At 42.4% G+C, this 18,670-nt stretch overlaps 1 protein-coding gene across 3 annotated transcripts in view; it reads right to left on the bottom strand.

Moving 5' to 3' along the window:
- Elovl7 (ELOVL fatty acid elongase 7) overlaps positions 1–12,549 on the bottom strand; it is an 83,070-nt gene extending 70,521 nt beyond the window's left edge. The window contains exon 1 of one of the 3 annotated variants that reach the window (XM_029557961.1): positions 12,474–12,549. The gene's annotated coding sequence lies outside the window, so the exon portion shown is untranslated. Of the gene's footprint in view, positions 1–12,183; positions 12,309–12,390 lie in introns of those variants that run through there. The other 2 variants (XM_008821580.2, XM_029557964.1) reach the window with 2 other exon arrangements.
- Between the last annotated feature and the right edge of the window lie 6,121 nt (positions 12,550–18,670).

Here is an 18,670-nt window from a genome sequence, read left to right as displayed (position 1 = left end):
TGTGTATTTGAACAACGAAGTGGAGATCTTTTTTAAATGTTAAAACCTCATTTAATTTTATGTCTTATAGTGTTTATAATGAGTAAAAGATTGTACAAGCGTAATAATTCATCTGTAAACCTAAAAATATACAGCCAATTTTGAAAGCGCTGTACCCTAGCTCAGAAAAATGTTATTGAATAGGTTAATGCTGTTGTAATGAAATGCTTCTTCTAATAAACAAAACAAACAAACAAAAAAAATACTGTTGCTGAGCCTAGAGCTCCTCAATTCTGCAAGGCTAGTTGACTCTGCTCCCAATATCATTCCCTCCACCTCCAAGTGTCATTTTACTTAGAGCAGAGTTAGTTGCCACTCTCTGTCAGACTTTAAAGTCTTTGTTCATAAGCACAACTCAAGGCTGCTGATAACTGCCTTGGGACTTGTCTTCCACTCATGTATTTAACACATTTGACACCTGCTGTGCCAAGCACCCTTCTTGATACTGGAGGTATATGAAGATTTCCTAATGTTCTTGTGGTGAGACACACAAGTAAGCAAAGATAAATTTATACATAATTAAGAGCAATGGAGGCAAAAGTTATGAAGAAATGAATCATCATGGTGATGTGGCAAGGCAACTGAGGGCAGAGGCCACAACAACTGAGGGTAATTAGAAAGATCAAGGACACAGGAAGATATTGGGGCTAAAAGGTCTGGAGGGCAGAGGCTTCAACAGCTGATGGTAATTAGAAAGATCAAGGGCACATTATTGGGGCTAAAAGGTCTAGAGGGAGACAACAGCAAAGCCCTAAGGCAGGAATAAACCCTGTTCAGGGAACAGAAACAGAACACAATGGCTCAGAGATGGGCAAACAGGATCTTTACATGTCGATGAGGAGTCAGGGTTCTAGTCTATGTGTTAGAGGAAACCATCAGAAGCTATTTATTTAAGTAATATATGTATTTTTTTCATTTCTTTAAACAAGGTAAAGACATGTAATTCTAAATTTAGTTTGCTTTCAATTGCTGTGACAAAACACTCTGAACAATACCAACTTGGGGAGGAAAGTATTTGGCTTATATCTCCCAGGTCACAGTTCATCAGGGAGCCCAAAGTAGGAACTCAGGGCAGGAACCTGGAGGCAAGAGCTGAAGCATAGTCTCTGGAGGAACACTGCCTACTGGCTTGCTCCCTGGCCCATGCTCATCTTGCTTTCTTATACAATACAGGACCACCTGCCCAGGGGTAGCACTGCCCACAGTGAGCTAGGCCCTCCCCATCACTCAACAATCAAGAAAGCATCCCACAGATATGGCCACAGGCCAGTTCAATGGAAGCAATTCCCCAACTGAGGCTCCCTCTACCCACATGTGTCAAGTTGACAACTAAAGCTATCCAGCACATATAAGTATTTTTTTTCATTCCTTTAAACACAGTAAAGACATATAATTCAAAATTCACCATCTTCATTGTTTTTAACTATACAAGAGTTCACTGGCACCAAATACTTTCAAACATCAGCACCACCATCTTCAGAACTGTTTTGCAAAACCAAAACTTGCCATAAGCTTTTAAGCACAACAGACACCTGATCTCAACTTGTTTTTAAAAATTAGTTTGGTTGCTTGGTAGAGAATTGATTAGAGGAAGGCAGTAGGATTAGCAGCTCCTTGCAATGGATGGATTCAGGAACAATTTTGTGGAGAGTTAAGATGATTATTGCTAATTTGAATGTGGGCACCAGATAAAGGAAAAACTGAGAATTAGGGATGGCATCTAGGTTTATAGGTCCCCCATGTCTTGCACATAGCAAGAAGATACAAACTTAATGTTTGAAAAATAGAAGCCTTGGCCAGATATAGAGGCTCATGCCTGTAATCCCAGAATTTGGGAAGCAGAGGTAGGAGGATCTTGGGTCAGCCTAAAGTAGAAATCTTCAAAATACACTAGGGATGGAAGGGCTCAGATGGGGATGGAGACAAGGGAGATGGGAGAGAAGAGGTGAGGGGGCCAATCAAAACTATGTATAAATATGTCATAAGGAAGTTTGCTACTCTGCAAGCAAACTCCACCTCCCAAAATGATTGAATGAATGAGTAAATAAGTGATACACACACATACACACACATACACACACACACACACACACACACACACACACACACACACACATGAAATACACCATGATGCAGAACTGACTGTCCTTGACATAGTTAAGGTTGACATAGGTGACTTGTGTCAATGTTACCTGCCTAATCACAACATTAGCATTAAAGTTAATCCTGTATTTACAGCCATTTCCGTTTTATTCGGCAATTTCTGTATACTATTTCATGCCTCTCTGAAAAAAATAGCTTTTAAGCCATCAGTCTATGATGTTATGGGACAGTCCTTACAGATTAGTTATATGCGTAATTCTAATGCTTTTGAGGGTGTCTGGACCCTCTGAAGCCATCTACTGATGAAACTCAAATTTGAGAGACTCCATTCTGCTTGCTGCTAGAGGTGCAGACCTGGTTAACCCTGCCCTGGAGCCTTTGGAGAAATTATTTTGGAGAGTTTACTTCACTGACACCTGCAAAACAGTTATTACTTTATTAATGTTCATAAGTGAGTTACCAGGAACAAATGCTAATTCGCAGAATATATTTTCATCTTTGGTAAAAATGCTGTTGAAAGTATTACCCAAAAGCAAGTCAAGAGGTGCCACTTACTCCTCCATTTATCACAAGTGCAGTACCTAAATTTACCTCCCTTCTATGCTGAGATCATAGTATACTACCATAAACATTTCAAGTCTTGCTTGAAAAAAGTGGAATGTAATTTATATATAATCATATATAAACTATAGTCTTCCTATGTCAATAAGTGTATGAACTAGATCTTCCAACAACCCTTTTTTCTAAACATGAGTAATAAGTAATAAGTAATAGGCTATATGGTCAGAGTATCTGTATTCTAGACCAAGGTCTGCCACTCATCACTCAGAAGACCTTGGCGAACAAAAAAATCACTTCAGTTTCTTGTAGTCATAGACTCTTGGTTTCTAGAATTAAGAGCACATACCAGAACTGGGAATGTAACCCAGCACGTAGAGTGCTTACCTAACATGCACAGAGCCCGGGGTTAGATCCCCAAGACTACAGAAACAAGGTGTGGTGGTACAAGCCAAAGTTCAAGGTCATCCTTGGCTACTCAGAGATTTTGAAGCCAGTCTGGGTCATGGAAAACTCTGCCTCAAAAAATAAAAATAAAAAAGGCACATAATCACACAATAAGATTTGAGGAGCAAAACACATTTGCCAGTTGTGAAGGAGCTAGCCTGATAAAGTAGGGGAAAGCCAACTTGAGGTTTAACAGGTATTTTTAAGGAACGCATAGGAAAGTAGTAGCTAATACCATTAGGCCTCATCTCTACCCAACCTCACAAATGTCACTCCCATGAGACACTCAGACATCACTCAACAGGGACAACCACAGGCCCTAAGGTCAGAGAATGAGGAAAGGAAGAACATGATGAGATGAAGAAAAAACCCCTGGCTTGGGCTGGATGCTTTAATCCTCCAATGGACTGTGATAATAGATTTCCTTCTTTAACACTTGCTGCTGTGGTTCGTGTGAGCTTTAGGACTAAGCATATCACTGTATGGCCTTAGATGCAACTTTCCTACCTGTAAACAGGAAAGCAAATGTTCACTGTAGACAAGGGTGGAGTCAGGTAATTTAGGGGCTATAGAATAACTCAGGATAAAGTCATATTCAGACATAACAAGGAGAAAACAACCCTACGTTGGAAAAGCACCTGGGCTGCACTCCAAAGTACTTGACTCTGCTCCCAGCATGCTAACTAGGTCTGTGGCCTTGGCCACCAAGTGACTGAACCTAGCCGGGCCTCAGGGTTCTCACCTGCAAAGCTGATTGGCCTAAATGACCTCTAAGGATTTTTGAAGCTTAAAATACCCTATCATTTCTTTTAAAACTGATCTATATGCTTATGTCCAGCAAAGACTTTACTTCTTAGCCCCTTGGGTAAGACAGTTCTGAGAAAAGAAAAGCCAAATCCCAGGTTTCCTTCTTTAAAAATGGGAGCAGTCTAATCATCCTCAGAGGGCTTTTGTGACTATTAAGTGAGATAAAATATATGTAGAAATTAGCAGAGCACCTAGCATATAGTCAGTGCTCAATAAATGTTGTTATTGCAACATTAACTTTCATTTATTTTCATTTTATAACTTGGATTTTTTCATTAACCTGTTAATGGTTTAGGAAAAAATGACTATACTTCCATGATATTTGGAATTGGAATAAGCAACATCTTTCCCAATTCAGCCTGTCAGATTAACAGCACTAAGTTCTCAAGCTGAGCATGGTGACACACAATGTCCTTTGTCAAGTTTAATAAACTCTGGCTATAATATTTATTTTTGCTTTCAACTCTCATGTAGGCTTCTTAAGGCAGGTAAGAATGAGCTCTCAGTTCTATATATTGGCTCACATTATTAAAAGTGAATTTAAGCCTGGTGTGGTGGCACACGCCTTTAATCCCAGCACTGGGGAGGCAGAGGCAGGTGGATCTCTGGGAGTTCAAGGCCAGTCTGGTCTCCATAGCAAATCCAGGCCAGCTGGGGCTACAGGGAGACTCTGTCTCAAAAAGACAAAAAAAAAGTGAATTTAAATGCCATATAGATGTCAAAAGTCAAACTTAAAATAAGAAGTACAAGTTGGTTACAAACCATCAGGATGGGATGTTGTGCAGTGAAAAAGAAAATCTGTCCACACGCTGGTGAATTACATCCCCGATGGCAAAGATTCATTTTGCCTTTACTACTGTAAGCAGAGAGATTAACTCCAGAAATAAAAGTTCCAACTATTTTCTATAGTATAGCACAAATTATTTCAGATAGCAGCAGCAATTTCAACTGCTTCTGGTTGATTAACTTTTAAAAAGTTAAAAATGAAATTTTAAATAATATATGTACATGATATTTTCCTTACCTTAAAAATATAAAAATATGTATCATTGTTTTCCAAAGCAGTTCAAAGATCTTCCTTGAGAAAGAGCCTTCAACAATGTTGTCCTGCTTTTAATTTTCTAAGTGGATCAAAAATAGTAAAATAAAGACGATGCTTATAAGGCAAGTGCAGGATATTAACTTTCAAATTTTTACAACTTTCTTTTTGATCTTTTATAGTTTTCCTGACCAATCTTTTAGTGGCTCACTTTTGTAGGAATTTTCCAAAGAATTCAATGTGCTTTTTAACCAAAACAATAGTACTCTTTCCTGTTGCAGTTATGCTTAATTTCTTTACACACTTATTTATATTACCTATTGCAACAAGTGTAACTGGAACCAAAGATTTTACAATAAATACATAAATACTCTTGTTGAGCAAATAGCCCAGCAGCTGGGTGGGAACAGGTTACTAGAAGCCAGCATTCATCATGCCTAGTCACTGCCCAGTATGCTTATAGGGAGATGAAGTACAGCCCTATTAAATTAACCTGTTAGATTTTAATAGAACCACATCACTTTTTGGATGAACCACATGCAAACTGCCAACATCCAACCATTTCTTTATCTATAGAAATGGCAGTTGCACATAAGCCACCTAATATATCTTTAAAATACTAACTATACTTAATTGGGGGGGGGGATCTTTTTGAGACAGGGTCTCCCTGTAGCCCCAGCTGGTCTGGAACTCACTATGTAGACCAGGCTGGTCTTGAACTCACAGCGATCTGCCTGCCTCTACCTCCTGAGTGCTGGGATTAAAGACCAGCACCACCATACCTGACCAATACTTAATTTTTAATGGTTTACCCATTGCCCATATTTTAATAATATTTAATAGTAAATAGTAGCTGACTTAATATGCTTCACATAAAGTGCTTCTTTGTAGATAATACTGATGCCTGAAAGACACCCCAAATTTCTCCCTCAGAATCAGTGATTTCCAATTTAAATGCAGATTTAACACCCATGTGAGCACAGAGGCACAAAGAAAGCTTCTGCTGCTGTTTTCTATTCCAAAACTTGTAAACGAGCTGAGGATAAGCCAGGTAGTGAATGTCAACAGTGAAGGTGGCAGTCCTGTCCAGATCAGACAAAGAAGATAGAACCTGTCTGGGAGCGGTTCACAAAGCCCAAGTGGCAAACACCAGAGGGTTGGGTTATACACACAAATCTTCACAGGGCCCTCCCGTTTCTCCAGAGGCTCCCCACTGACTTTGGGATAAAACCAAAACTCTTCAGTAGGCTCTCTGTAAACTTGGTAACTGTGTGTCTAGACAAACTCATCTCATGTTCTTATGCAAAAATATTTCAAGTGGAGGATGATCAAGAAAGACAGCTGATGTCAACCTCCAGCCTCCATATGCATGAACACATGTATGAGCAAGGAGAGACAGAGAGAGGGAGGGAGAAGGAGGGGGAGAGAGAGAGAGAGAGAGAGAGAGAGAGAGAGAGAGAGAGATTCTAGTTCTTAGATCTCATCTGCATTCCCTCTGCTTGAATTTCGTGTTCTATCTCTCAGGCACTTCTCATCTGCCCAGTTCCAAACTCTTCCTTGAGTCCAGGAGAGCTACTAGTCTGCCTCTGTTTCACCTGCCTCATCCCATCTGTGTATGGCAGCACTGTCTATCACATTGTCCCTCTAACCCACACTACCCTGTGTGGAATTCAGGATCCTGCCAGCCTTTTTGCTTGGCACAGAGTGTACACCCAAATGTTTGCTCAGTATGCAATTTGTGAAGTGCCCCAACTTTGCCTAGGTTTCACACTCTACCTTACAGAAGGTAAGAATCTGTGTTGTTATTTATGATTAGAGCAGCTGCTGCTCCACACTGATTTGCCGTTAACCTGGAAAACTTGTAAGTTACATGAAAACTGATTTCTTATTAATTTTAAAATTTTATTTATCTTTATTTTATGTGTATGAAAGTATTGCCTGTGTCATGCAATGCCTACAGAGGTCAGAAGAGGGCATTGGATCTCCTGGAACTCGAGTTATGGATGGTTGTTAGCCACCATGTGGGTGCTGGGAACTGAACCTGGGTTCTCTGCAAGAGCAGCCAATGCTCTTAACCACTAAGCCATCACTCCAAGCCCCTTTTAATAATTTTTAAACTGGCATACAAGGACTGGGGAGATGGCCCAGTGGGTAAGGTATTTGCTGAAGAAGTGTGAGAAACTGAATCTGAATCCTCAGAAGCCATGTAAAATCCAGGTGTGGTAGTCCACATTTGTAATCCCAGTGCTCCTAGGACAGGATGCAGGAATGGCATGGAGATACGAGAATTGGAAGCCTGTGAACCAGCTAGCCTGGCATACACAGCAATAAGCAAGAAACCTGTCTTAAAGGTGGGAGGTGAGGACAGACACCTGAGGTTGTCCTGTGACCTTCACAGGTACATCATGGCAAATGTATGCCCCCACATACAAACATACACATGCACTTGCACACACGAGTTGAGATACAAATGGGTTTCATTACAGCATTCTCATACATGTCCTTATACTTGGTTTAAAATCATCTGTCTCCTTAACTGACCTTGCCAGAGTCCCTGCCCTGCTCTCTAGTCCCTCATGCCACAAGTATTCCATTGCCCTCTTTCTGACCCCTCCCCTCCCTAAGTTCTCTTCCTCCCTTCTCAGTGTCTACACCCACACACATACATATTACACACATATATATAAATTTAAATCTACATTATGCATGAGAGAAAACACATATTATTTTTCTTCCTGTATCTAGGTTATTTCACTTAACATTATGATCTCTAGTTCCATTCATTTTACTGCAAATGTCATGATTTCACTTCTCTTTGTGATGGGAAATAGCCCATTGTGTATATGGACATCTAAGCTAGTTCTAGTTCTCAGCTACTCTCCTATGAACAGTACAGCAGTAAACATGATGTGTAGGTGTCTCTGTGGCATGATGACTCACAGTCCTTCATGTATATTCCCAAGAGTGGTATAACTGGATCACACAGTATTCTATTTTAGATGTTTTTCCTAAAAATTCCTAAGAGCAGTATACAAGTTCCTCTTCCCCCATCCTTGCACACGTTGTCCTTTGTAGAAAAATGTCATTTGAATAATAATCAAGAACTATGTGAGATGGTATGTCTACCTCTTTTTTAAATAATTTACTTATTACTTTTGTTTTATGTGTATTAGTGTATTGCCTGCATGTACGTAAGTGCACCCGTGCCATGCACTTGGATGATTCACATAAACACATATAAGAAATATTCCTCTCCAAAAATCTGTTTATAATACATTTAATAACATAGGATATGAGTTACTGAAATTCCAGGTTATTTCTCAGTTTGACATGCTACCATAATTACAATGGCTCTAAAATTAACTTAAAATTAATGTTTGCACAAGAGGTACATCTCAGAAAATAAATCAGGAAAAGGTCTATTACCTAAACTTAATTAGAAATTATTTGAGGACAGACATTCTTTTGTGTGCATTCCACTGTGTTACAAGATTCCTATGTAACTCCTAAACTAAACTGTGTCTCCCCCTCAAATGAGATGTTGAAGTCCTAACCACTAGCTCAGGATATGACATTGTTTGAAATGTTTGAAGATGTAACTGGTTAAGATGAGGTTGTACTGGAATCAGTTTGGCCCTCAATCCAATATGAATGGTTTCCTATAAGAAGGTGGCCATGTGAAGACAGAGGCACAAAGGCTCCCATGTGAAGCCAGAGACAGAGATGAATGGCCTTTAGGAGCCAAGGACTGCCAAGGGCTGCCGCTGTCACCAGAAGCCAGGAGAAGGGTATGGAGCAGACTCTCTGGGAGCTCTCAGACAATGCTGCACTCTGCTTTTAACCCTGTAGCCTCAGAACTAAGAGACAATACATTTCTGTTGCTTGAAGTCACCCATCTTGTGATACTTTGTTAGGGAAGCCCTACAGAACCACCACCAACAAAATACTATTTCTTTTTTTCATTTATAAGAAGACATGGAAGAAGTCATTTATAGCAGAACGCACAATACAAAATGTTTAAACTGCATGAGAAATAAAAGCCAAGCTGAAAAATGTACACTGACCAAGATTGTTAGACAAGACCAAAAACAATGTACCATTTCTATTGAATTGAACTGTTGTTACTTCCCAGAGAGAAAAGATAGGCACTATGTACCCACTCTATTTTTTTTTTTTTTTCAGAAATATGACAGGGCATACTGCAAAATGACCATAGTATCTATAACAAAGCAGTTTCACTTCTGGAGTACTGTTTCTAGGAAACAATCCTCAATTTGCAAAATGATATATCTTCAAAGTTAATGATTATTAAAATTTACATGGTTTATATTTTATATGATTTTTATAATTTACATGGTTTATAAATTGTTGTTAATCTACCTGTATTAGTTAAGTAGGGTTGGGAATGTAGCTCAGTGGGACGGTGCTTACTTAACATGTGTGAAGTCCTGGGTTCAACCCCAGCATCACAAAAGGAAAAAAAAAAAAGCATTCGAATTATTGAACTATAATGCAGAACAGTAAGTATTCAAAATGGTTCAGATGAAAGTGCTGCCTTTGTGTTACACAGAAAATACAGAACACTAAAACTGTACATGGTGCATGATACAGAAAAACATGCACAGAAAAAAGAAAAAACAAAGGCAAAACAGCAAAATATTCACACAGGTAGATTTATGCTGAACTCTCCTGCTGTCCCTCAATCTCACCATTTTTGTGCAGCCTTCCAGTCTTTTCCCCTTGCCTCAAACCTTACCATGCACAATCAATTCTTTCTGGGAACTGCCTCTCCTTAGTTCAGACCCACATCACTCACACATTTTGTGAAACCATTCCTGTTTGTCCAGGCTGCTGCCCCATCCAACTTAATCTGTTCACTTATGCATGTGCTATATTTTCTAATGAAGAAGGTTATTTTAAGAAAACTTTCTGTTGTTTCTTTCATTTTGAGTTTCAGTTTCCTGTTGATTCACTCCTCCTTCATCACATCTCGAAATGTAATGCTTAGGATAACTGGGCACCTGGCTATGGCAATACAGTGGGCAGAAGCTTTCCTCTCCCTCATCAACACTGTCTGCCAGCTCCCCTGATTCAAACTCATATATCCTCCAAAACTAGCTTAATATCCACCATCGTGAAACCTATTGCACCTGTGCCACCTTAGCTCCTACTGTAATATATTCTACAAACATTTATTATGCAACTATTAGGCATAAGTCTGATGATATAATGTCCTACATTTCTCATGATCTCAAAGAAAGCAAACACTAAAGAAGATAACCAATATTAGAAATAGGTATTGGCTGGGGATGTGGTTTAGCTGGCAGAGTGCTTGCCAAGCATGCATGAAGTCCTGGGTTTGATCCCCAGCACTGCATAACACTAGGAGTAGTGGCATAACCCTGTAGTTCCAGCCTTTGGGAGGCAGGAGAATTCGAAGTTCAAGATCATTCTCTGCTACATACTGAGTTCTAGACCAGGTTGGGATACATGAGACCCTGTTTCCAAGTGTGTGTGTGTATGTGTGTGTGTGTGTGTGTATATATATATATAAAAGAAATATGAATACGATAAGTGATAAATGTGTGTTCAGAGTGGGGAAGAGGAGGGCCTGGTGAGGAGTTGATGGGGTGGCCCACAGGCTAAGACTGATGAAAGCAAACAAGACCACATGAAAGTTGAATAAAACATTTCATACTCAGGAGGTGGTAACATGAGTTAGGACTGCTGAGTTTTGAGTTTGGGTGACTAGGACAATAGTAATAGAAATCATCTTCTTTTGGTGGGGGTGAGTTAGGGTCTCCTTGCAGCCCCAGCTGACCAGAACAGACTATGTAGACCAGGCTGGCCTTGAACTCACAGAGATCCGCCTACCTCTGCATCCTGAGTGCTGGGATTAAAGGCCAATGCCATAAGGCAGGGCCAGAAATCATCTACAGGAGCTTTGTGAAGTCTCAGGACAAGTCCAAATGGAGTATGGTACTGTGTACTGAGGGAGGTTGGACTAAATTGAAAAGACACAGAGATATGGAAACTTAAGTCATGCTAAGCAGACTTGAGAGATAAAGTTGCATAAAATCAATCACTCAATCAGCCTATCAACCAGCCCTTAATTTTTCTTCCTTCTCTCCTTTCTCTCTCTCTTTCTCTTTCTTTTGAGGGCTGGGCTTGTAGCTTATCTGAAGAGGGAAGAAGGTGGTTCATTCCCCAGGAGGGCGAGGTAGGGAGAGGGAGTGAGAAATTGGGAGCACACACACCAGCTTCAACTATTGTAGTACAAAAGCACACAAGAGGGAATAAGGGCCAGAGATTGAGATTTGGACAACGATGTTTGAAACTGCCAAGCGCTTCAGGACAGTAGGGACCACGAAAGGAACTCCAGATGCAGCGAACTAGCACAGTAACTAAAAGCTTCTAGGCTGGATGGAGTTCGAGCCCTGAATCCTACTGCTATTATAGACGGGGCCTCTGGGTGCCTGTTTCCTCATTGATAAATTGAACATAGTATCTACTTAACAGGATCACTGAAAACTGACAGCGCTAAGTAATTAGATCCAAGCCTGGCACACAAGTACTTGATAGCATTTGCCATGGGGCAGGATTTTACCAGTCTTGAGTGACCTTGGGGAGAAAAATTTCTACCTGAGCTTAGGCTTCAAATTAGGGAAATAAGGTGGCAGCATTCACAAGGCATTGATGACTGTAAGGGCAGAAAAACAATAAAAGGAGGGAGTAAAATAAAGGGTGACCTGGGAGCTGAAAGCTTTCCAAAGGGGCTATTTCAGCAACAGAAAGATCAGTAGGCAAGCGGGGTCGCTAAAAGAAGACCTGGTTGGACCGGGATTTGTTGGCCAGATAGCATGGGGAGCTGGGCAGAGAGCAAGCCAGGTTCCTCCCCGCCCCGAGTTCCCCAGGGAGTTCCAAAAAGCGCTCCTCCGCATCCGGTAAGTTTGAATCAGCGGAAAGGCCCATTCATTTCCCACCGCCCGACACCCAGGACGACAGCATTGTCAGGCTTTCCCAGTCCATCACCCGAACGACCTGTTCCACTTCTGTGGACTCATTCTCCCTCCCTGGCCCGCAGCAGCCGCCAGGAACAGGATGCTGCTCCCAGGGAGCACACGGACTGAGCACCCAGAAGATGCGGGGAGAGGAGGCTGGCGAGGCCAGGTCCCGAACCGGGAAAGTACCTCTGGTGGCCAGGGTCGAGCAGTTCTTTCTCTCCTGGGTCCCACCCGCAGTCACCTCTGCGCCCGCCCCGGGAGGGCGGGCGGCGACCTTCCCGGGGGACGCCGGGCGCCGGGCTCCAGGCGGGCAGGTGAGGCGGTCCTCGGTGCGCCGGACTCGCCCAAGGGCCTGGCCCGGCTCCCGGCCCCACGCGTGTCCCCGCGCCCTACCCTGCAGCTCGCGCTCTCTCCCTTGCAGTCCTCCACGTCCGGAAAGCCGCGCCAGAGCCCACAGCCCGGCAGCCGGCACTCACCGCGCAGGGGCAGAGCTGGGAGCACGGAGTGGAAGGCGGCGCGAGCGGCTCCTCACAGCGGCCCCTGCTGCCCCAGCCGCCGATTAGGCTGCGAGGGGCGGAGGCCTTGGGGTGTCACCTGCCGGCCCTCCCCGCCCAGCGCGTCACGCGGCACCGCCTGCCCTTGCGCCCTCCCGCCCGCCGCAGCCAGGTGCCACTGAGGGGTCGGAGGAAGGAGCCGCAGCCGCCTCCAGGGGCCAGCGAGCACCGCACGCCTCCCGCGCCGCTGCCCCGCACCCTGCGCACTGCCTGGCTCGGCTCCGGGGTCGAATCTGGTCGTCCTAGTGATTGCTTTTCTTTGTGAGCATGGGTGTCCTCACTTGGGGTCACCATGCTTTAACAAAAAAAAACGTGGAAACTGTCGTCATGCCTGACTCGATGAATTGCAGGAAACTGCGGCGAGGAAGACCTGGCGGCAGCGTGGATGGGGGCGCAGCTGGAAGAGAGGGAGGGGAAAAGGAGAGCACCCCTGCTCGCGAAAGGAGGGACCAGACGCGTTGACCTCTAAAATGGAGGCCTGACCGAGATGCCCCATTAGAGACAGCTTCATCCCCTACTTATTAAGAAATGGTGAATCACTGAATATTTGGGGCTTAGGGAGGTTTTAAGGAAATGAAGAACAGATTGTATGAAACTTCAGTCGACTTTTTTCCAGTTTAGTAACCGCAACTGGTGCAGGGAACAAAGTACTCCTGTATCTTTATCTCCTTCAGTGACTGTTGGATTGGAAGTGCTGAGCGGAATGAATAAAGGAAGGGAAGCCTCTGTATGTGCACTGGATTTTTTTTTTTTTTTTAAGCTTCTCTAGTCTTGGGTATGGTCATAACCTTACTAACTTTTGTAACGATTTCTAATCAGAGCATAATAGCAGGAAGGCAAAATGCAAGTCTAGAAGTACCTGCTTCTGCAGCAAAACCAAGAAGTAAAACTGAGCCTCCTTCCAGAATCACCCTCCTTCAAAAAGAAAGCCAAGAGAGCTTGCATTCCCTGCCCTAGTGCCAAAACCCTTTGGAAATTAAAGACAATTGTTTTGAATCTGTTAGTGTTTCTATCTATATGAAATTTCAAACATTCAGGAGCTTAACTAGATTTATTGATTTAAGAAATATTTGAGTAGGGCTGCAGAGATGGTTCAGCAATTAAGAGCACCTGCTGCTCTCACAGAGGACCTGGGTTTCTATTCCAGCAGCCACATAGCTGCTACAAACCACCTGCACCTCCAGGTCTAGGTAATCTGATGTCCTCTTTTGGCCTCTATGGACATTGCATGCACATAATGCACTTAACATACCTGCCCTCAGACACATAAAATAAAAAGAAAAAAGAGAAATATTTTATTGCTATTACTTTTATTTCCCCTGGACCTAAAGATTCAACAGACAACAAAACAAACAAAAAATTCTCTGTTCTCAGGGACTGAACATTCATTCTTGTTGGAGATGACAATAAAATTAATTGATAAACAAGTAAAGTTATGTTGCGTTCAGGTTGTGATAAATGCCATGAAGAAAATGCCATGTGATAAATGCCATGAAGAAAAAAAAGAAATATTTTATTGCTATTACTTTTATTTCCCCTGGACCTAAAGATTCAACAGACAACAAAACAAACAAAAAATTCTCTGTTCTCAGGGACTGAACATTCATTCTTGTTGGAGATGACAATAAAATTAATTGATAAACAAGTAAAGTTATGTTGCGTTCAGGTTGTGATAAATGCCATGAAGAAAAATCAGTAAAGGGCACAGGGACTTGTGGAGGTGGGGAGAAGCATTGCTGAAGTGTTTAGGAAAAGCCTCAAAGAGAGGAAGCTTTTGTGTTTTGTTTGAGACAGTATCTCACTATGTAGCCCCCAAGCTAGTCTGGAAGTTACTGTGCAGACCAGACTGGCCATGAACTCATGAGATATCCCTAGCTCTGCCCCCTGAGTGCTGGGATCAAGGCGTGCAACACGACAGACTTCCTTTTTTTAAATTTTATTTTTTAAACTTCATTTTTTTATGTGTATGAGTGTTATGTCTGCATACAGTATCTGCATGTATGTAAGTACACCCAGGTTGTGCAGTGCCCACGGAGGCCAGAGAGTGAATCATATTCCCTGAAACTGATGTTACAGATGGTTGTTGACCACCATGTGGGTGCTGGGAATCAAACCCAGGTCTTCTGCAAGTACAGCTAGTGCTCTTAACTTCTGAGCCATCTCTCTAGCCCTTGTTTCATTTCATTTTTTTGTTTTTCTTAGGTTCTTGTTGGTTTTTTTTCTTAGGTTTTGTTTTGTTTTTTGAGACAGGTCCCCTTGTAGCCCCAGCTGGTCTGGAACTTGCTATATAGATGAGGCTGGCTTCCATCTCACAAAGATCTACCTGCACCAGCCTCTGGAGTGCTGGGATTAGAGGCATATACCACCACACCTGGCTTGTTCTGTTTTTATGAGACAAGGACTTACATGTAGCAAAGGATGGGATCCTAGGCTGTCCTCAAACTTGGATCCTTCTGACTCCTGAGTGCTGTAATTACAGACTATCAGAAGGAAGTACTTGAGTCAAGGTATTAAAGGTGGCAAAGCTGTGTGTCTGCCCAGGTAACAGCATTCCAGCCAATGGGAACTACAAGGCTGAAGGCAGGAGCATACCTGGGAGACCACAGTTCCTAGAAGAGCTAAGAGGCCTGTGTGGCAGAATTGGAGTGAGGATGGCAGCAGTAAGTGAGGTCAAAGGCACAAGGAAGCAGTTTCTGAGAGGTGGCACTATCTGGCTAACTTAATTTTTAACTTTTCAGTTTTTTGAGGCATTTTCACTATATAGCCCAGGCTGCACTCAAACTTGTGATCCTCCTGCCTCAGCCTTCCAAGTACTGGGATTATAGACATGTGCTCCTATTTTTCATTTTTTTAATTTGTTTGAGTGTTTTGCCTGCATGTCTGTAAGCATACCACCTGTTGGCAATGCCTATAGAAGCCAGAAGAGGGCATCAGATCCCCTGAAACTGGAGTTACATTTGACTATTAGCCACCATTTGGGTGCTGGGAACTGAAATCCCAGTCCTCTGTAAATGGCAAAAGCTCTTAACCACTGAGCCATCTCTCCAGCCCATGATTGGCATTTTAATCTAACAACACTTTTGAGAATAAAATATGGGATGGAGAGGAAAGGGAAGGGAAGGGCAGAGAGAGGAGATGATTAGGACGCCCTTGCACCATTCAGATAAAGAGTGATAAATCCTGGAAAGCAGATCTGTCATGCAGGTATTGTTGCACTAGCACTGCCTAGCACAGCTCAGTAGCTGATCAGTATGTATTTATTTTCATGGCCTCAAATCTGTAGGTTGGTTCAGTTGAACTGTCTCTGGCTGTGCCTAACTGAAGAGCTCTACTTTAGGTTATGAGTAGAGTTTGTCTAGTCCACATATGCTCTGGAGTCATGAGGGAAGAGGCAGCAGCTGGTTTGGGATTTTACAGTATATTGCTGAGGTATGAAAGCCAAGCCAAAGCCTATGAGCACATGGAAGGCCTCTGTCACATGAAGCTGGCTAGTATCCCATTAGCCAGAGGATGCCATAGCCAAATCCAATTATCAGTGGCATATGAAAATATTGAACCCACAGTGGAAGATGAGGGGAAGGAAAATTACTAAATCTTTCTATGCCTTCAACTTCTCTGTAAAACTCGGGTATAGCATCTACCTTTCTTGTGTATTGGTGGGAGGAGTCAATGAATTATAATGGTGTTTGGCCCTACTATGCATGTGTTTGCTATTGGTTTTAGCATCAAAAGGCTATAAGCCTAAATGTTTATCGAGAAAGAATAAATTTATAAATAAATGGCTAAATAAATTACTGTTGAATCATACAATGTAGATGTTAAAGACAAATAAATATAGTTCTTAGGGAAGTAACCCCAAGATAGATTGTTTAATGGGGGGAAGGGATACAGCAATGTGTAAGGGTTAAGAGCACTGGCTGCTCTTGCAGAGGACCCAAGTTCGGTTCCCAGTACCCACATGGTGGTTAACAGCTGTCCATAACTCAGTTCCAGGGGATCTTGACACCCTCTTCTGACCTGTGGACATTGCACAACACTGGTGCACTTACATGCATGCAGACAATACACTCATACATAAAACAAGACAATTTAATGAAGTTTTCTTTAGTTGTCCAGAAAACATAGCCTTTGATTTTATAGTACATATTCTAAGCTGTTACTGGACTTTTCTTTATTTTGCAGTTCGAGGTATTCTTTAAAGCTATTCCTTCGGGGCTCGAGAGATGGCTCAGCAGTTAAGAACACTGGTTGTTCTTGGAGAAGACCCGGGTTTGAATCCCAGCACCCACATGGCAGCTAACAACTGTCTGTAACTCCAGTTCCAGGGGATCCGACAGCCTTTTCTGTCCTCTGCTGCTATTGCATGACACGGGTGCACTTACCTACATGCAGGCAATACATGCATATGCATAAAATAAAAATAATAAAGTATTTTTTAAAAAAGCTATTTCTTCTATGCATGTGGTTTATGTTTACAGATCTTCTTGGCATTAATGACAATGGAGGTCAGCTCTAAAAATCAGACTTAGAGATGAGTCTATACTAGTGACTGAATTCCTAAGTAAACAGAGGAAATAGTAATCGCTTTTTACTATCCATTTCATTTTCTTTGGTGTAGACTATCAAGAGCTGGCTTTGCACATGTAATTTAAAAGTATCTGTTGCTTTTACATATCCATTCTAATGCATTTAAAATGAGTTCTCTATTTTCAGTTATAAAGCAATTATGCAGAAAAACCACTCTAAGGGACTGAGGTATAGCTCAGTTAGTAGCATGTTTGCCCAGCATGCGCAAAGCCCTGGCTTTGATCCCCAGCACTGCAGAAAACTGGAGTACGTGGTACATGCCAGTAGTCCCAACACTTGGAGGTAGAGGCAGAAGCATCAGAAGTACAAGATGACCCTCAGCTACACGGTGAGTTTGAGGCCAGTCTAGGACACATGATACCCTGGGGGTGGGGGGGGTGGTTGGAGAATCAAGACTTGCAATCTATCACATCAGAAGTACAAGATGACCCTCAGCTACACGGTGAGTTTGAGGCCAGTCTAGGACACATGATACCCTGGGGGTGGGGGGGGGTTGGAGAATCAAGACTTGCAATCTATCTCCCTCCAAAAAAATTTCACATCATTCACTTATAATTCATTTGTTTCAGCTTTCTTCTTGTTCCAAAGGCTTAAGGAGTTACAGTGGGCAAAAATGGTAAGTACACAAATAGCCTTTCATCATGTAGAATCTGTAAAGGCACCTCTTGGTGTCCTGGAAAAAAAGATACTTGAATTTTATTTTTATTTTTTGAGATAGGGTCTCCCTGTAACCCCACCTGACCTGGAACTCACTATGTAGACCAGGCTGGCCTCAATCTCATAGAGCTCTGCCTGCCTCTGCCTCCTGAATGCCTGGATTAAAGGCATGTGACACCATGCCAGTGGGGTATGAATTCTTGCCTAAAGACTCAAGAAAACATATTCTTTAATTTTCTAACATTCCAACTTGTACAAAGGGGCCCAGGATGACTACACACTTCTCCCTTCCACCTCTCAGGGCTAAAAGAACATTGAAGAACAAATCTCTTACACCTGATCCTTTAGAAAGGAACAGTGTCTTCCTCTAGGTGTTTATTACTCCCAAAACATTATTGGCATTCAGCAAATGTTAACTAAGGGCCACTTTACTAATGATGATTTGATTGCTGGGATTAAGGTGTGTGCCACCACACCCAGCAGAGACATGTAGTTTTGACGGTTTATATGGGGTAGCTCTCAACACTCATTATAGAAACTCTTTTGCAGGAGATGAAATTAATACAGAGACTCACAGCTGGTCAAAATGCAGAGAATAAGATATTAGGGAAGCTCAGCACTAAATGAGACATTTGTATCACACTCCGTCCTCCACAAGGCTCAGGAATCATCCAGGAAGAGAGAGGGCAGGAAGGCTGTGAGGGTCAGAGGTGGTGGAGGGCTGCTGCAAAACAGTGTTTTCTGTACCTGACAGGGCCATTGCATACATGAATTCACAATGGCTGTGCCTGAATGCACAAGAACAGCACAAGGTCAAGCCAGACAAAATTCCAACGTGGTGAGGGAGGGGCATGAAATCCCATTCCTAGCTGAGG

Source organism: Nannospalax galili, unplaced genomic scaffold (assembly GCF_000622305.1).
Source record: "Nannospalax galili isolate Female #2095 unplaced genomic scaffold, S.galili_v1.0 scaffold751, whole genome shotgun sequence".
In the NCBI taxonomy this organism is placed as follows: Eukaryota; Metazoa; Chordata; class Mammalia; order Rodentia; family Spalacidae; genus Nannospalax; species Nannospalax galili.
This window is presented reverse-complemented; position numbering and strand designations above follow the sequence as displayed.